Below are 19,525 nucleotides of genomic sequence, written 5' to 3'. Positions count from 1 at the left end.
TCAGAGCGGTGATGTGACCTGCCCAACGGCTTGTCTTCTCAAAGGCATGCGGATAACATCCTGCTCCCTGCAGCAGGAAGCTGGATTCAAAGGAAACAGGGGCAGAGAACTTGGAAGGGACGGTCCCGAACTCATACTCCTGCTGGGCCAGGCAGGCAGCGTGTATGAGTGAAGCCGGCCAGTGGGCAAACACCGCTTCTCCCCGGGACCTTGGGCAGGTCTCTGGGCTCTCACGCTTCTCGCTGAGCTGAGACCCCCGGGGACATCCCGGGTCTCGCCTTACCACCTCCGCACCTTGGGAGCCTCAGTTTCTACATCTGTGAGAAGCGGCGGCTCACCACCTCCCCGCCTGCCTTAAAGGTCAAGACCGTGAGGCCTGCGGGGGTGATGTCACCGTCCAAAGGAGGCAGACATCACCCCGGTGGCCCTAAATGTCTTGCTAACAGGCGACCTTTGGGGAGCAGTGGACCTTGCCCCGGGGCCCTGCCCCCTCCCATCTCTTTCTCCCTCCCCGGGGGAGGAGCCGGCCGCTCCGTGGGCGGGGCCTGCGGGCGCGGCTCACCACATCCTCCCCTTCTTCCCCGCCCTGCGCACGCGGCTGGGGCTCCGACGGCAGGCGCCGCCTCTGGCGGACCCGCGGGCGTCTCTGCCGAGTGACTGAAGGGCTCGGGGTCTGACTGTCTGCCCGCTTCTTCCTGAGTGTGACTGACAGCCGCGCAGCTGTCTGTCTGCCTGCGCCTGCCTACCTGTCTGTCTGCCTGGCTGGCCAGCCGTCTGTTTTGCTTGACTTCTGTCTGTCCGCGGGGCCGCAGCCCTGGTCTGCTCTCCGTTCATCCCGGGTACAGCGGATCGGCCCCTGTCCCGCAGCCTCCGCCTTCTGTCCCTGTGTGACCTCTTTGGGATGTAACTGATGGTCGCCTTTGCCTCTGCCTGGCCCGCCTGCCCGGAGCCCACCTGCCGTCCGCGGGGGTGACAGGTCCGGCCCTGTCTGATCGGTGGCTCGGGGCAGGTTGCAGCTTCCCACCCCAGACCCCTGCCTGTTCTCCCAGACCCCCATTCCCCTTCCCATCCCCCCCAACACCAAGCCCAGCTGCCACCCTTGGGAGCCCACCGGACTGCGCGGAGCGCAGAGAGAATGGATTTCTGAGAAAGAAGTAGAACAGCAGGTAACTCATCTCCAGCCACCGCTCTGGGGGCAGGCGGGGAGGGGACCTCCTCTGCCCGGGGAGGACGCACGGGAGTCCTGTGCCCTCATCACACCTGGGGACAGTGAGACCAGCAAAGTTAAGCTGGAGTCTCTTGTTCCGCCGAGCTCAGGGTGACTGGAGTGCCTTTCTGGAGATCGCAGGAGGCCCCAGGGACAGAGAGGCAGAGGCATGGCTGAGACGACCCCCTGAGCTGGTGGAAACAAGCCTCCAAAAGGCAGGGGCTGGGGAGGGCATGCTGTTTCCAGACTGAACATGATGTGATAGTCAGCGTGGTTCTGGGCAGCTGAGCTGGGCAGAGGTGGACATGACTGTGATCAGGCCAGTGTGGGGAAGGGAGGAGACATTGACTTTGTACCAGGTTCAGTGTTTTATCTCCTTTATTTTGTCTAAATCCTTTAAGACGGGTTGGTGTCCCCATTTTGAAGATGAAAACTGAGGCTCTGAGAAATAGAGTGGTTTCCCCAAGGTGACTCAACCATTGCGTAGTTGGGTGGGCAGGTGACTCGGAGGCTGGTCCTACCCTCCACGCTGTCTCCTCTTCTTTCTCAAGAAAACACAGGGGATGGGCAGCTGGTGAGAGCCAAACTGGTTCTGTGTGTGTGGAGGAGAGTGGGGTGAGGAGGCTTGGGGAGGCTGAGCCTTGAAGGATGGGTTGGATTTTGACTTGAGAAAAAGGAGGGAAGGAAGGAACAGGCAGACAGGCTCTTGGGCAGAGGGGGAGTTGACGCCTGGCGGGAAACTTAGGATTCAGAGGACCCAAGGCAGAGGAAGGGGCATTAAAATGTCAGGGGTTCCTCCTGGGAGGACATATGCTTTCCCCAGGGGGAAAGCGTGGGGCTTTTAGAAGCACATGGTAGAGTGGGGGAAAACCTGGAGGGTTCAACATCCAGCCATGTGGCTTTCTGGCTGGGTGAACTTTGATGAGTTTCTCGGCTTTTTTCTAACTTCATGGAGCCTTGGTTTTCTCATCTGTGAAATGGGCAGAATGGCAGCTCCATCTTCATAGATCTGGTTGTGAGGATTCGAGGGCATGAAATAGAAATGCTGTTGGCTGGGGGGTCTACCAGGGGAGAGAATTTGCATCATGAGAAACCTAGAGTCATCAAGAGAAAGGCCAGTTTCCAAGAGTCATGGAAGGTGCAGTGACACACTCAGGAACCTGCAGTCTTGCCTCCTCAGCCCCCTGAGTTGTGGTCCTCCCAGGCTGGAGCTCAGCATGTGACAGGCGCGTGAAGCTCTCCCATTATCCTCATGACCCCAGGTGAGGCTGCTGGCCTCTTTCAGCCCGTTTCACAGATGAGGAGACTGACACTCACTGGGGAGAAGCTTGCCCCAGATAGCTGTGACTGAAAGATGCAGAGCTCAGTTTGGAACCCCAAGGTGTCAACCTACTAGACAGGATAGTGAAAAAGCAAGAGCCATAGCCTGGGGCACCTTCTGAGAGTGGGGCATTGAATCAAGGGGGCTAGGCAGACCCCAGAGGGGGAGCCTCGGTCACCTGTTCCCCTGGTGGGTTCAGCAGAAATCCTGGCCCTGCCTGCCCCACACCTGGCAGGAAGTCTAGAACCTTACAGCCTTGTAGGGGAGGAAACTAAGAGCCCTTATGTTAGAAGGTGGCTGAGACCCGGGGCCAGGAGAGACAGGTGAGCAAGATGAAGGATGCATCCCAGGTGCTTCAGGCTCCCACCTGCCCAGCAAAGAAGAGAAGGGGGTTGGTGGCTAAACGGGGAGACGGAGGGGGCTTGCAGGAGGAGGGGGCCACTTTAAGAGAAGATAGAACAGGTAAAGCAGGCCACTGGAAGCTTTGAGTGGGACCAGCTTCTCTGCAGCTTCGGGACCGCCCCGGGGCCTCATAAATAAATGAATGAAAGGAAAGGAAGAGCATCCTTCCTCTGAGTGAGAGAAGCCAGTGCCTACAAAATCGCCAGAATGATGGCCTGGCTTCTCCACGCAGCTGGGAGGTCTCTGCAGTCCACTGGGGGGCCTTGAATCTGGCTCACTTACACTGCCAGTTGTGATCCGGGCTTTGGAAATGGTCAGACCTGGGCTTGAGTTCCAGCTCCATTACTTAGTACCTTTGTGACCTGGAGTTAGTCACTTAACCTCTCTGAACCTTCAGTGTCCTTATCTGTTATACAGAGATAAGAACACCTATCTTGGTTTGCTGTGAGGTTTTACTCAACATGTGTTTCTGAAACACTGTCCTAGGTCCTGGGGATTCAGTGATGCTCAGACAGAGCCAGTGCAGTTATGAGTGGAAAGAGCCTTGCAGTGGCTCTCGAGAAATAGTAGCTATATGTTTTACTTTAAATATCATTGGTAATAATTTTCTCATTGTTACTCATTATTAACACTTGGTATATCTTCTGGCATATACCCAGCCCTCAATAAATGATAATTCTTATCATGACTCTACTCCCCCCTTTCTCAGATGGGAAAACTGAGGCTCTGAGAGGGGTGGAGGTTTTCTAGGGTCACCCTGGGAGTCATGCACAAGCAGAGGGAAGAAAACTGTGAAGACATGGGAAGGAGCACTTCCTCAAGGAGTAGGGGTCTTCCCCTCATCACAGTCCCTTCCTCACCTGCTTCTTCTTTCCCTGCCCTTCACTGCACACCAGCCCAGAGGGGCAGGGGAAGCGTGGGAGCAGAGAGGAGCCCCACCCCCACTTCATGGCTCACAGGTGCCCCCGCCTCCACTCCTCGCCCTGGAGCCCTGCCAAAGGGACTTTTTTACCGCTGCTCAAATGAGAGCTCTGAGTAAACTTGGAACTTCTGAAACAACCTGAAAATATTCCCCAGGGTGTGGGCAGAGGCCCCTCCGAGGGCCCTAGGGTAGCCAGGACACCTGCCAAAGCACTGCCCCCGACCCGGCCCCCAGCCTGCTGGTCCTCCCAGCCCCCAGGAAGGATCAGGCCACTCCAGTTGTCCCAGTGGATGTGGGGCAAACACACCAGCCTGGCTCCCTGCTCAGGCCCTGGCCCTCCTTGCTGTGTGACTCTGGGCAAGCCTCTGGGCCTCTCTGGGCCTCTATTTCCTCATCTGCCAAGAGGGCTTGATGATGTAGCCTGGGACGAGGGCCTGCAGACTTTCTTCAGTATGAATCAGTAACCCCCAGTCTACTTTGGCCAGGGTCAAGCAGGCTGGTGGGGGCTTGCTGGGCAAGGACGAGGATAAAGGGCAGGTTCCCAGCCCCACACCCACCCCCCACCTCATGAGTTCAAACAGCCATGGAGCAAAGCATCCTTTTTTTTCCCTCTGCCTTATAACCAGCCCCTCCTGGCAGGCGTGGTGGGGTGAATGGGGCTGGGGCAACAGGAGCTGAGGCAGGTGGCACAGTCTGGGTGCGGTCACCCAGCATGGTAGAGGGCAAATCAAGATGGCACAGGCAGGAAGAGCTTGCTGGGAGCAGGGCATGTACCTTGGCTGGCAGAGGGTGCACAGGCTAGAGAAGTTCCAGTAGGGAAAGGCCGGTTGGGCTTGGAGAACTTGCGTGGACATGGGTTCATGGGACCCCTGGGAGGGACAGACAGACTAGAAGCGTCTACAGGCTGAGAGGTGGCCCCGGCTGGGAAGGCCTCTCCCCTCGTGTTCACCAGCTACTGACTAAGCTGCAGGTCCAGGGTCTCAGCACACCTGTCCTCAGACACCTGCCCTTTGCTACCACCTCCCTCCCCCAGATATGTAAAAAAGCAATTCCCATTACTCACACTCCAGTGTGCCCAGCACCAGCCTCACACTCCCTCATCTAGGCCAGAGTGAGTGCCCCCATTCTACAGATGAGGAAACTGAGGCCCAGAGAAAAGAAGAGCCCAGGGTCCCACTGTAAGTTAGGGGCCAAGCCTCCTTCCTGATCCAGGGCAACCAGGCTGGAGCTCTTCCCCAGCCTGAGAGCTCTGCTTTAAGTAAAAACTCACTGTGTGACCCTGTGCAACCCACTGTCCCTCTATGATGATTTCTTTCTCTTATAATTGTATATATTTTGGCTGGACTGGGCCTTCACTGCTGCACGGGCTTTTCTGTAGTTGCAGTGAGCGGTGGCTACTCTCAAGTTGTGGTGCACGGGTTTCTCATTGTGGTGGCTTCTCTTACTGCGGAGTACGGGTTCTAGGGCTTTCCAGCTTCAGTAGCTGCCGCACGTGGGCTCAGCAGTTGCAGCTCCCAGGCCCAGCTGCCCTGTGGCATTGTGGGATCTTCCCGGACCAGGGATCGAACCCATGTCTCCTGCATTGGCAGGCAGATTCTTAATCATTGGACAACCAGGGAAGCCCAGAAAGCATTTTTCTTGCATTTAGTCACTCATGTAATGAGTGCTTTGCCAGACACTGGTTAGCCATTGACATTCAGCGGTCACCAAGAAACATGTGGTTCTTGCCTAGAAACTGCTCAGAATGTTGCCAAAAACACCATGAGTGGTGTGCTCTGGGGGAAGGATGGACCCTAGAAGAAGGAGTGACTCATATGCCTTGGAGAGGGCAAAGAATTATGAAGGGGATGACATTTGAACTGGCTTTTGAAGCTGAATAGGAAGCTGACAGAGAGATCAGAGAGTTCTGGTGGCTAAAACAGCAGGTGCAAAGGTGTGGAAGGAAGTCAGATGCACGGGGGTGTTGTGAAGAGGTCCAGGTGTCAGAAACCTGGAGTACCCGGAGTCCAGGATGAAGACTAGGGGCAGAAGGAATGCTGGGGACACATGCTGACATGGTTTGAATGCTGAGCAAAGGAATTCAGGGCTTTCTCTGAAGATGTGATGGGGAGCCACAGAGAGTCGTGGTGAGGCCTGGGTGGGAGGAGCTGCAGCTGGAGGCACAAGGTGGGGGAGGAGGCCACGGGAAGGGCAGTGGGCAGAAGTCCTTGGAGACCAGTGATGGGCTGGAAGCCCTGTCTTCTGTGTTCCTTCTTGGGAAGTCCCTCAGTCTTGACACTTCCCCTTCTGGCGACCTGTTGGCTCTTGTTTCTGGCATGGCTGGGGAGTCCCTCTACCCCCATCTCGTGTCATCTGGGTCCCTATGGGAAACGGGCCATTTTACTTTCCCCCTCACCTTTTGCTTTCCAGCCCCAGTCCCCACCTGGGTCACACTGGAAATTATGATCGGCTTGAGGATCTGAAGGAGTCCCATTCCTGAATTATCAGTGAGTGAAAGAAGGAACAGGGAAATCAAGATCTTAGGTTCTTTTCAGTTTGGGGAGGTTGTAAATAATGCTGCTGTGAGCACCCTGGTATATGTCTGCTTGTGTACATGTATATTTTGCCCTTTGGTGCATAATCTAGAAAAGGGCTTCTTGGGTCTCCTGTTTAGCAGAGTTTTCCAAAGTGATTGTACCAATTCACATTCTTTAGAGAAAACTGAGTGGAGATTAAGAGTTTTGATTGCTTCCTATCCTTTTTTAGCACTTGGAATTTTTTCGTTTGTTTTCATTTTAGTCATTCTGGGTTGATGTGTAGTGCTCTCTTATTGGGATATACATTTGCATTTCTTTGATGAGTAATGATTTTAAGCACTTTTTAACATGCTTTTGGCTATTTGGATGTCCTCTTCTATGGAGTGTCTGCTTAAGCTTTTTGTCCATTAAAAAAAAATGAGTCCTGAGTTATTTATTTATAATTGCTTTGTAGGAGTTCTCTCTATATGTTATATAGAATTATAGACATAATTTTATATATTATACATTTATATATAATATATAAAATGTGTAATATAACTATATGAAAGAAACTATATACAGATGTAGATACAATCTCCTATTTCAGTTTCTTTTATATTCTCTCTTTTTTTTTTCAATTTCTCTTTTTGTTTGTGTCTTTTATAAGTGAAAACTTTTCTAAATTCAAAAGATATTTCCATTGGAGAAAAAATGGAATTATAGTGTGACTTATTATTGTCCCTTTTTTAGAGAACAATAATAAGATTCCAATTTAATGAAGGTAGCTTTCTCTATCAACCCAGATATCTTCATCAACATGTGGCAATTTATCTGACACCTCAGTATGTTAACCTGTTACTGCCTGGTGCATATTTTTATAGATTCTAGAGTTACTCATACATAAGGTAATTGTGCAAGTACTTATTTTCCTTTTGAAAAGCAATCTGCAAAGATACTAGGACACAGAGGCATGATTTATTTACCACATTCACTATTTCTCCATACTTAAAAGTTTTTTAATAAAAAAAATAGTACATAAGTTTTGCAGTGTGACTTATAACTTCTTAAGATGAAACAGCTGACTCAAAATAGAGGTCAAAATTAGCCTTTGAATGTTGATACTTAATCATGTATCAGTTAATTTCTACAAAATTACTTAAATGTAACATTTTTTGGACCACATTGTGCATGAGAGATCTTAGTTCCCCAGTCAGGGATTGAACCTGTGTCCCTTGCGGTGGAAGCCCAAAGTCTTAACCACTGGACTGCCAGGGAAGTCCACATTCAATTTTTTAAAGATAAATTTATCAGAATCATACATTGCTATTTAAAATTTATATTCTCTATATAATTGATAGTTTATTTCATAATTTTAAATTCTCTCTAGTTTCAGTGATGGTGATATAAAGTTAAGTATTTTTTAATAAAATATTTCTTTATTTATTTGGCTGTGCTGGGTCTTAGTTGGAGCAGGCAGGATCTTTAGTTGCAGCATGTGGGATCTAGTTCCCTGACCAGGGATCAAACCTAGGCCCCCTGCATGGGTAGCTTGGAGTCTTAGCCACTGAACCATCAGGGAAGTCCCTAAAGATAAGTATTTTTAACAGCTGTGTCATTGTTATTAGAGAAAATTAATTGTATTCAAGTGTCAGTATATTTTAGTTTCTGCAGCATTACTCAGTCTTTATAAAATTGCCGAAAGCACGTGTTCAGTATTTTTGACATATGTTTTGATCAAAAAGACATCAATAAAGCTATAATAAAATGCAATACTCAATGTTGGTGTAACAATATAATTTATGTGGTAGTCTGCTCATGAAATTTAACCACACTGAATAAGATGCTTTGGACTTATGCATTGCAAGTACATAACATTGAAAAATTTTTTTTGCTTCATTTTTATTGTGGATTTTGCTCAATAATGCACCATATATTTTTTCTTTCTACCTTTCAATTCTATTCACCAATTCTTCCCACCCCTACACCTTTCTTCTGGCAAACATCAACCAGTTCTCTCTGTATCTATAAACTTATTATTATTATTTTTGGATTCTACATATGAGAGATCATACTGTATTTACCTTTCTCCATCTTTCATATTTCACTTCATCTTTCACTCAGCATAATACCCTCGAGGTTCATCCATGTTGCCACAAATGGCAAGATTTCATTATTTTTCACGGTTGAATAATATTCCATTGTGTGTGCATATCACATCTTCTTCATCCATTCACCTGTTGAAGGACACAAGTTGTTTCCAATCTTATTTATTGTCAATAAAACTGTAATGAACATAAGGGTGAAGGGTATCTTTTTGAGATAGTGATTTCATTTCTTTTCGGCATATAACCAGAAGTGGAATTGCTAGATCATGTGGTAGTTCTATTCTTAATTTTTTAAGGAACCTCCAACTGTTTTCCATAGTGGCTGCACCTAATACATTCCCACCAGCGGTGCACAAGTGTTCCCTTTTCTTCATATCCTCAGCAACATTTGTTAAAGTCTTTTTGATAATAGCCAGTTTTTAGCAGGTGTCACGTGAAATCTGCAATCTCATTGTGATTTTGATTTGCATTTCCCTGGTAATGAATGGTGTTGAACATTTTTCATGTACCTGTTGTCCATCTGTGTGTTCTTGAAAATGTCTATTCAGACCTTCTGCTCAATTTGAAATCAGATCGTATGAGGTCTTTAGTTTGCATAGTATTCTCTTATCACATAGATGATTTTCAAATATTTGCTCCCACTCAGTAAGTTGCCTTTTCATTTTGTTGATGGTTTTCTTTGGAATGCAGAAGCTTTTTGTTATGATGTAGTCCTACTTCTCTTTCTGCTTTTGTTGCTTTTGCAGCCTACATAGAGGTCTTTTCAGATGTTTTATTTCTTCATAAGTCAGTCTTGGTAGGTTGTATGTTTCTAGGAATTATCCATTTCTCCTCCATTATCAGGTCTGTTGGTATAGGGTTATTCATAGTGTATCTTACCATCCATTTTGCTTCTGTGGTGTCTGTTGTAATGTCTCGTCTTTCCTTTCTGATTTTAGTTATTTGAATCTTCCCTTTTTCTTAGTCTAGCCAAAGGTTTGTCAACTTCGTTGATCTTTAGAAATATAATATATTTTTTATATTGGCCTCAAATTCATTGCCCTTGCTTAACAGTTATTATCTAATAGTTTATTTACTAAGTATCTGGACTTTTAAGACAGTCTTTTACCATTCCAGTCCTTATAGTTTACTAATATTTATAAATTTATTTATTTTCCTGGCCTTATTGCATTGAACAGGACCTTCAGTACAAGACATCCTTGTCTTTTCCCTGCCCTGGAGGATAACGTGTTCAGTATCTGACCTTTCGGGATGTTAGCTGTGTATATTCTGTGTGTGTGAGTGTGTGTGTGAGCGCGCGCACTCCTCATCAGATCAAGGGAATTCTTCCTATTCCTGGTTTCCTGAGAGTGTTTTTAAAATCATGAATAGGTGTTTCAAATTATTAAATGTCACATTAAAATTATTAAATTGTCATATAGAATTTCTTTATTCTGTTAATGTGGTAAAACAGATTACTGATTTTCAAATGTCAAACAGCCTTGTATTCTTGAAATAAACCTCATGTAATAATGATGTATAATACATTTGTATATATTAATATCATCAGATATGATTTAATATTTTGTTTTCAATTTTTGTCTGTATATTTGTGAGAGAGATTAAACTATAATTTTTACTTTATTTTAATATAAAGTATTCGTTTCAAGGTTAGGTCTTTAATTTGTGGTCACTTCATTTACATTTTATTAAAAATGCTGATGTGTTTGGGATTAAGTGTACCTTCTTACTACTTGTTTTTCTTTTGTCTTATCTATTCTTTGTTCCTTTTTCTTCTTCTTTGTCCCGTTTTCTAAATGAATAAAGTTTTTAAAATTATTGTTCTGTGTTTCCTAACTATTGGTTTGTTATACTTTGTTTTGTAACTCTTTCAGTGTTTTTCTTAGAGATTATAGCATGCATACTTGAATTTTTTGAAGTCGACCTTATACTAAGGGTTTTCCTGGTGGCTCAGACGGTCAAGAATCTACCTGCAGTGCAGGAGACCTGGGTTTGATCCCTGGATCGGGAAGATCGCCTGAAGAAGGAAATGACAACCCACTCCAGTATTCTTTCCTGGAGAATTCCATGGACACCTTATATTAGTACATTTATCACTTTCCAGACAAGACAGTGACTTTTTTTTTTTTTTTAACACAGTGACCTTTATCTTTGTTCACTTCTTATATTTAGTAATCATGGTAATGTATTGAGTTGGCCAAAAAGATTGTTCAAGTTTTTCCATAACATCTAAATGATCCTTTTGGCCAACCCAATGTTCTCATTCTGCATATAGTTTAAACTTCATAAGACATTAACATTATTATTTTCATTAATTAATATTCGTTTATATTTTTAATGTTCTATTACTCTTCATTCCTTCCTATAGTAAATTACTCCCCATCTGAGATTATTTTTATTTTTCCCCCAAAATTCACTTGTGATGCTGGTCTACAGGTGACAAATCCTCTCAGCATTTTTTTTTTTTATGAAAAGTAAAGCTTTATTTTGTCTTTATCTAAAAACATTTGTAATTAAGGTCTGATTCATATACCATAAAATGCACTCTTTTGATGTGCACAATTAAGTAGTTTTTAGTATATTTATAAAGTCATGCAGCCATCACCACTATCTAACTGCAGAAATTTTTATTTCTCCAGAAAAGTGCTATGCCCATTAACAGTCACGCCCTATTCCCCCTCCCTCCAAAGTTCCAGCCCCCGACAACCACGAATATACTACCTATCTATGGGTTTGCCTACTCTGGACATTTCATACAAATAAAATCATACAATATGTGACTTCTTGTGTCTAAATTCTCTACTTTAAATTTTAAAGGTCCACCCATGCTTTAACATATATCCGTCCTTGATTCATTTTTATGGCGGGATAATATTCCATCGTCTGTGCAGTCTACATTTTGTTTGTCCATTCATCAACTGATGAGCATTAGAGTTGCTTTCAGTTTAGGGCTATTATAAATAAGGCTGCTATGAACACTTGTGTAGAAGGGCTTTCTTGTGAATACATGTTTTAAGTTCTTTTCCCTATGTGCCCAGGAGTCAAATTGCTTGGTCATGTGGTGACACTATCTTAACTATTGGAGAAACTGTCAAACCGGCTTTGCATAGTGGCTGCACCATCGTACATTCCCATTAGCAATGTGTGAGCCTTCCACTCTTACATCTTCACCCACGTTTTTTATTTTCCATTTTTAAAAATAGCCACCTAGTGGGTGTGAAGTGGTACCGCACTGTGGTCCTTATTTGCATTTCCCAAATGACTCATGATGATGAGCATCTTTTCATGTGTTTAATGGTCATTAGTATATCTCCTTGAGAAACATCTATTCAGATTTTTCACACAGTTTAAAATTGGGTTGGATTTTAGACCTTCAGAGTTCCTTATATATTATGAACACTAACAAATATATGGTTTGCAAGTATTTTTCCCATACTTCCTAGTGGCTCAGCTGGTAAAGAATCCACCTGCAATGCAGAAGACCTGGGTTCGATCCCTGGGTTGGGAAGATCCCCTGGAGAAGGGAACAGCTACCCACTCCAGTATTCTGGCCTTAAGAATTCCATGGACTGTATAGTCCGTGGGGTCGCAAAGAGTCAGATACATCTGACTACCTTTCACTCACTAGGGATTCCCTGGCGGCTCAGAGGATAAAGAGTCTGCCTGCAGTGTGGGAGACCTGGGTTCCATCCCTGGATGGGGAAGACCCCCCTGGAGAAGGAAATGGCAACCCACTCTAGTATTCTTGCCTAGGAAATCCCACGGATGATGGAGCCTGGCGGGCTACAGTCCATGGGGTTGCAAAGAGTCGGACACCACCGAGGGACTTCAATTTCACTTTCACTTTCACGTATTGTCTTTTCACTATTTATTTATTGAGCTGTGTTGGATCTGAGGTGCTGCACGCGGGATCGTCGTGTGTCAAGTGGGCTCTTCCGCTGGGGCGCACGGACTCTCTAGTTGTGGTGTGCAGGCTTAGCTGCCCCTTAGCATGTGGGATCTTGGTTCCCTGAACAGTGATTGAACCCGCATCCTCTGCATTGCAAGGCAGATTCTTAACCACTGGACCACCAGGGAAGCCTCTATCTTTTCACTTTCTTGATAGTGTATTTTGAAGCACAACAGTTAAAATTTGAAATCCTTCCATATATTTGCCTTTAGTTGCTTGTGCTTTCGGTGGCATATCTAAGAAACTATCGATGAATTCAAGGTTCTGAAGATTTACTCCTATATTTTATCTTAAGATTTAATTCTGCCACTTCATACTAGGTCTTTGATCCATTTTGAGTTGATTTTCATATATGGTGTGAGATGGGAGTCCATTTCATTCTATTTCATGTGGCTATCCGGTTGGATGAACACCATGTATTTTAAAGACTGCTCTGTAGTCCTAGAAAATTTAGCGGGAACCATTTTTGTTTGGTTGTTTACTGTGTTTCATTTCCTTGGTGTGGATTCTTTAAGATGCTGCATGTACAAGATCATACCATCTGCAAACAGAAATGCTTTACTTCTTTCTTTCAAATATGGATGTCTTTTGTTTCTTTTTCTTGCCTAATTGCCTTGGCTAGAACCAAAGCATCAGCACAGTGAGAGTGGATATCTCTGTTTTTTGTTTTCTAAATTTATCTATCTATTTTTGGCTGCTGGGTCCTTGCTGTTGCATGGGCTCTAGGCGCAGCCAGTGTGTACTGCTCTCTAGCTGCAGTGGGTGGGCTTCTTCTCTTGCAGCACAGCACGGGCTCTAGGGCACGAGGGCTTCGGTAGTCGTGGCGCATGGGCTCAGTAGCTGTGGCTCCTGGGCTCCAGAACACCAGCTCAACAGGTGTGGTGCATGGGCTTAATTGCCCCACAGCATGTGGGATCTTCCCAAATCAGCGATCAAACCCATGTCCCCTGTACTGGCAGGCAGATTCTTTACCACTGAGCTACCAGGGAAGCCCTGGACATCTTTGTTTAATAAAAGTCATGAGAGTGGACATCCTTGTCTTGTTTCTGATCTTAGAGGGAAAGCTTTCAGTTTTTCCTTATTAAGTATGATGTTATAACTATGGGATTTTAGTAGATTCCTTTATCATATTGAGCTTGCCTTCTTTTTCTGAAGGATATTTTTTTTCTGGATATAACATTCTAAGTTGGATTTTAAGTACATCTTTGTCTTAAATTTTTAAAATCGTTTTTCTATGATGTGCCTAGATGTGGTTTTCTTTGTATTTGTTTTGGGGGCGGGGTGGTTATAGAACTCCTTGAATCTGTAGCTTAAAGTTTCTTGTTAGCTTTGAAAAATTCTTAACCAGTTTCTCTATCATTGCTTCTGAATCATTCTCTCTCCTCTTTTTCTGGACTCCAAATACATTTGTTAGACCTTTTCACAATGTCTCATATGTCTCTTTTGATCTTTACTGTATTTTTAAACATTTTTTTCTCTGCATGCTTCAATCTGATTATCTTCTACCAATCTTTCAGTTCACCAATCCCCTCTTCTGATTTTTTAATCTGTTGTTAAACCCATCTGTTGCTGCTGCTGCTAAGTCGCTTCAGTTGTGTCCGACTCTGTGCGACTCCATAGATGGCAGCCCACCAGGCTCCGCCATCCCTGGGATTCTCCAGGCAAGAACACTGGAGTGGGTTGCCATTTCCTTCTCCAATGCGTGAAAGTGAAAAGTGGAAGTGAAGTTGCTCAGTCGTGTCCGACTCTTCTCGAGCCCATGGACTGCAGCCTACCAGGCTCCTCTGTCCATGGGTTTTTCCAGGCAAGAGTACTGGACTGGGTTGCCATCACCTTCTCCCAAATCCATCTGTTACATTCTTATAAATCTCAATTATTGTGTCTTTCAGCTCTCGAGTTTCTGCTGTTAAATACATTCCTTATTTCTGGTGGAATTATTGAACACATTGATCACTGTTGTTGTTGTCGCTAAGTAATGTCCAGCTCTTTTTTGACCCCATGGACTGTTGCCTGCCAGCCTCCTTTTGTCCTTGGGATTTCCCAGGCAAGAGTACTGGAGTGGGTACCATTCCCTTCTTCAAGGGATCTTCCCTACCCAGGGATCAAACCCGGGTCTCCTACATTGGCAGGCAGATTCTCTACCACTGAGCCATCAGGGAAGACCAATCATAGTTATTTTAAATTCTGTCTAATGATCACTTATGTGTCTGTTTCTGGTTTTGTTTCTTTCTCTTGGCTTTTGGTCATTTGGTACCGTTCTCTGGTTTGTCCTGTCAATTTAATTCAATGCTGGGCATTGTGTATGAAAAGAATGGAGGCTTTAGATGAAGCCAAGTTTTTCTGGATAGGTTTTGATTTTTTTTTCCTAGCTCACATATAGCATATAGGCAGATTATCTTGATGCAGTGAAGGCTGAATATTTCTGATTTTTTTCTGATTCCCAAGGCATCTTTTTTTTTCCCCCTGAATAACTGGGTATTTATCGGGGCCCATTTTTCTTAAACTTTGATTCTCTCCTTAGCACTGTGAAACTGACAAAATCTCTTCTTAGTTTTTTTAGCCTCTTAGCAGATGCTTTCTGCTAGGTTTCTTGGAATGCAATGATTTGGCAAATTATTTAAGGGGGCATTGCGTGCAGAGAATTTTCCTTCTCTCTGGCACCCTGGCCTCTCAAGTACTATCTCACTTGGTTCCTTTCTCATGCTTCCTAATAGTTTGGTTTTTTTTTTCCCCCCTCCTGCTTAGCAGTTGTTCTTAGTAAGAAGGTTAATCAGTTACCAACTACTTCATCATAGCCAGAAGTGAAGGTATTCTTTCACATTTTAGTTTATAATTCACTTACATTTAAAATGTTATGAAATAGTTTGGACATATACAAAAGTATAAAGGAAAATATAATCAACACCATTCACTCAGTTTTACCAAACTGTTGAGACCACTGAAGATCCCCACCTGATCACATCCCCTCCTAGTTTACACTCTTCAGAGTTTGATGTTTCTCATCCCCTTGGGTTTTTTCTATATATTCAGGACACATGGATATTCACTGAGACAATATATAGAGCTTCTTTACATGGTGTTGTGTGACACATGGGCTTTCCCGGTGGCTCAGCAGTAAAGAACCCACCTGCAATGCAGGAGCCGCAGGAGACTGGGGTTTGATCCCTGGGTGGGGAAGATCCCCTGGAGCAGGGCATGGCAACCCACTCCAGTATTCTTGCCTGGAGAATCCCATGGACAGAGGAGCCTGGTGGGCTACAGTCTGTGGAGTCAAAAAGAGTCAGGCATGACTGAAGTGTCTCGAAAGTGTGACATAGATAGTGTTATTGTGCCTGTGTTCTTTTCTAACTTACTTTTCTGTTTCTTCAGAAAGAGTCGTTTGCCTTTTTATTTTTTTTGGTTGGTTTTTTGTTTTTGTTTTTTCTGTAAGAGTCATTTGCTTTGTTGTGTGAAGCTATGATTCATTTTCACATTGGGTGATTACACCATAGTTTATCTTTCCATTCTTTTGCTGACGGAGATTTAGCTTGTTTCCGGTTTTTCAATATTTAAGTCAATGTTGTTGCAAACATTTCTGCCTCGGCTTCTTGTACACATGTGCCAGTGTTTCATCAGTAGTATACTTCACAGTGAAATTGCTGGATCTTAGGGCAAATATCTGTTCAAGTTTGTTGCTGCTGCTGCTACTAAGTTGCTTCAGTTGTGTCCGACTCTGTGCGACCCCATAGACGGCAGCCCACCAGGCTCCGCTGTACCTGGGATTCTCCAGGTAAGAACACTGGAGTGGCTTGCCATTTCCTTCTCCAATGCATGAAAGTGAAAAGTGAAAGTGAAGTCGCTCAGTCATGTCCAACTCTTAGCGACCCCATGGACTGCAGCCCACCAGGCTCGTCCATGGGATTTTCCAGGCAAGAGTACTGGAGTGGGGTGCCATTGCCTTCTCTGTAACCAGGGTGAGATGGTATCTAATTGTAGTTTTGATTTGCATTTCTCTAGTAATTAGAGATGTTGAGCATCTTTTTATGCCTGTTGGCCATCTATATGCTTCTTTGGAGAATTGTCTAGTTTTGCCCATTTTTTTTTTTTATCTTTTTGAGTTGTATGAGCTGTTTATATAGGAGGTTTAGTCAGTAAGTCATGTCTGACTCTTGTGACCCCACGGACTATAGCCTGCCAGCCTCCTCTGTCTATGGGATTCTCCAGGCAAGAATACTGGAGTGGGTTGCCATTTCCTTTCTCTGTTTCCTTCTCAAGTTTGTTAGACCATGCCAAACTGTTTTCCAGACCAGTTGTATTAATTTACATTTCCACTAGCCGTAAATGAGAGTTCCCATTACGCCACGTCCTCAGCAGCATGTGATATTGTCAGACTTTCAGTTTTTACTAATCTGATAAAATTTAAATGGCATGTTATTGCGGTTTTCATTTGCATTTCCCTGTTGACTGTGAAGTTAAGCACTTTGAATTCTCCATAGCACCTGCTTCCATCTGCCTTCCTCCCCCGAGTCTGCTCCACATCCCCAGACTCTCTTGAAATTTGGCCAACTTTTAGTCTGAATGACCACAACCTCAGAAATCATTCCTAGGCACTGGAACCTTGTGGATAAGCTCTTCTTTAGGGCTCTATCCCATCCAGGACTGTGCTGTACTTCTGCATTTAGTGCCTGCAACAAAGATAAGAAAACAGAATCAGAGAGGCCAGGGACTTGCCCAGCATCACACAGCTGGCACCTGGCAGATCTCAGCCTTCACTCCTTGTAGGAGGCTGCAGGGCACCCTCTGTCCTTCACTCAGGAAGCACACCTGCTGGTCTGGGTGCGCCTAGGGAGTAAGTAGCTGTTGCCCTCAGGAGTCCGCTGAGCAGGAAGCCCCATAAAGGGATGGATTCAGGGCAGGAAGGGCCATGGGACTGGGAGGCCTTTGTACTCAGTGCTGTGGAAACCAGAGGAGATGACTTGAAGACTTCATCATTCAAGGCTAATGTTTCCCAGAACTTGAGTGGCTTGTTTTAGATGGTTTTAAATATCCCTGGACCCCCTAGTGAGAGAGTGAGGCCCTTTTCAAATTTCTTTGGCTCCTCTGCTGTTGACAAGGTGGTGGTGGAGGGGGAGAATCTCAGTTTGATGCTAGTATGTCTTCAACACCTCTCTCTGATACTCTTTAATCTCCCTTTTTAAACAAAGGCAAACCAGATCTCCAACTCATCAGAGTCTTAAGCAAGGAAGAGTGTCTTGCTAAAACTCAATTTCTGTCTTTTGTTTTCCTTGTATTCAGGTTTTACATTTCATTGCATTTTGTTTCATGGTGAGTTGGTTAGTTTAAGAAACACGTATACGATGCCTATTAACATGCCAGGCACTGTTCCAAATGCTCTAAAAACACTGACAACTCTCCCAAGAACTCTATGAGGTAGGTTATTAATATCTCTATTTTACAAATGAGGCCTCAGAGGCCCCGAGAGGTTAAGTAAACTCCCCAAGGTCACACAGTGTATAATCAGCAGTGCCGAGGTTTAAACTGAGGCGGGCTGGCCCAAGTCTGTGTTTTAACCACCGTGGTGCATGCTGCCTCTCTGTTTCATACTAGTCACCTGTGGAAGGAGGGCTTCTCTGGTGGCTCAGTGGTAAAGAATCCTGCAATGCAGAAGTAAAGCCTGCAATGCAGAAGACGTGGGTTCGATCCCTGGGTTGGCATGATCCCCTGGAGGAGGGCACGGCAACCCACTCTAGTATTCTTGCCTGGAGAATCCCATGGACAGAGGAGCCTGGCAGGCTATAGTCCATAGGATTGCAAAGAGTTGGACATGACTGAAGCGAATGAGCATGCATGCATGTACCTATTGATGGTCTGATTTTCCATTTTGAGATGTTTATTGGAGCAAAAACTATGAGACCAGATAAAGAGAAACAGCAAGTAGATCACAGCACTGGTAAGAACCTTGAAGGCAGTAAGTGGCAGGAGTTCTAGAACATTCCAGCATAGCTTCATGGACACAGGGATGGAGCAGGTGGGTCATGAAGACTGAGTGAGTGGGGGGTGGGGGGCGTGGAAGATGTCTAAGAAGCAAACTCGGCACAGGAACTTGTCTCATGCAAAGGCAGGGAGGCATGAGGAGGCCTGGGATGCTGGGGACTGGTGAGTAATTCAGAGCAACTGGCCAGTAAGAGCAAGAATCCAGCCCCCTGGACAGCACATTACGGTTCACGGAGCACTGCGGCATCTGCTTTCCCACTGACTCTTCTTAACTGCCAGGTGCTGTGTGCATTCCTGCCCCTAGTTTAGAGATGATAACTGAGGTCAGAGAGTTAGAAAACCAGAGAAAAGCTATTCTTTGCTCCAAGATGCTCTGGCCACAAATTTGGGGCTCTTTGTTCTGTTCTACTATGTCAGGTATCTTAGATAGCAAGCCACAGAAAAATAATTCTACCAAATAGGTGGGTGGAGTGGGGGGGGGGTTGGTGTATGTTAAATCCAGGTGTGGACATCAGGTACAGCTGGATCCAGGCCCTCAAGTGCTGCCATGGGGACTCTGGATCTGTATTTCTCAGGATTGACATTTCTCTGAGATGACAGTGGAGAAGGAAATGGCAACCCACTCCAATATTCTTGCCTGGAGAATTCCATGGACAGAGGAGCCTGGCAGGCTACAGCCCATGGGGTCGCAGGAGTCAGACATGGCTTAGCAACTAAACCACCACCACCAAGAGATGACAAAGATAGCTACCAGATTTTAGCAGGCACCCAAAAGATTACCTCTTAATAGAGTTCTAGAAGAAATTCCAAGATGGCTCTCGTTGGCCTTGCCTGGGTTGGTTTCTGTGTCTGATCCCCTCACTTGACCAGGTGGGTGGAGTGCTTTATTGGTCAGAGCTGGATTAGGTGCACACCCTGGTTCAAGTCAGCTTCAGTTGGAGGGGCTGTTCGTAAAAGGGGAAGAGATGCCTGGAAGACAGAAGCAGCAGAAACATCCTCTCCTTCCCCAGGGGCTTGTTTGTCATGGGTGCAAAGCTGAGGAATGAGGGACCTTGAAACTGACAAAGAATCTTGTGCTTTTTCCTGTGGCCCCAGATGGAGCCGCTGGGAGCGATGTGGACAGAGCCATGCCAGGCCCTGTGCTGAGG

At 45.3% G+C, this 19,525-nt stretch overlaps 1 protein-coding gene across 1 annotated transcript in view; it reads left to right on the top strand.

Moving 5' to 3' along the window:
• Positions 1-598: 598 nt before the first annotated feature.
• IL21R (interleukin 21 receptor) overlaps positions 599-19,525 on the top strand; it is a 35,839-nt gene continuing 16,912 nt past the window's right edge. The window contains exon 1 of the mRNA XM_027527742.1: positions 599-1,166. The gene's annotated coding sequence lies outside the window, so the exon portion shown is untranslated. The remainder of the gene's footprint in view (positions 1,167-19,525) is intronic.

This window comes from Bos indicus x Bos taurus, chromosome 25 (assembly GCF_003369695.1).
Source record: "Bos indicus x Bos taurus breed Angus x Brahman F1 hybrid chromosome 25, Bos_hybrid_MaternalHap_v2.0, whole genome shotgun sequence".
Lineage (NCBI taxonomy): Eukaryota > Metazoa > Chordata > Mammalia > Artiodactyla > Bovidae > Bos > Bos indicus x Bos taurus.
Note: the sequence above shows the minus strand (reverse complement) of the source record. Positions and strands in the feature narration are given on the sequence as shown.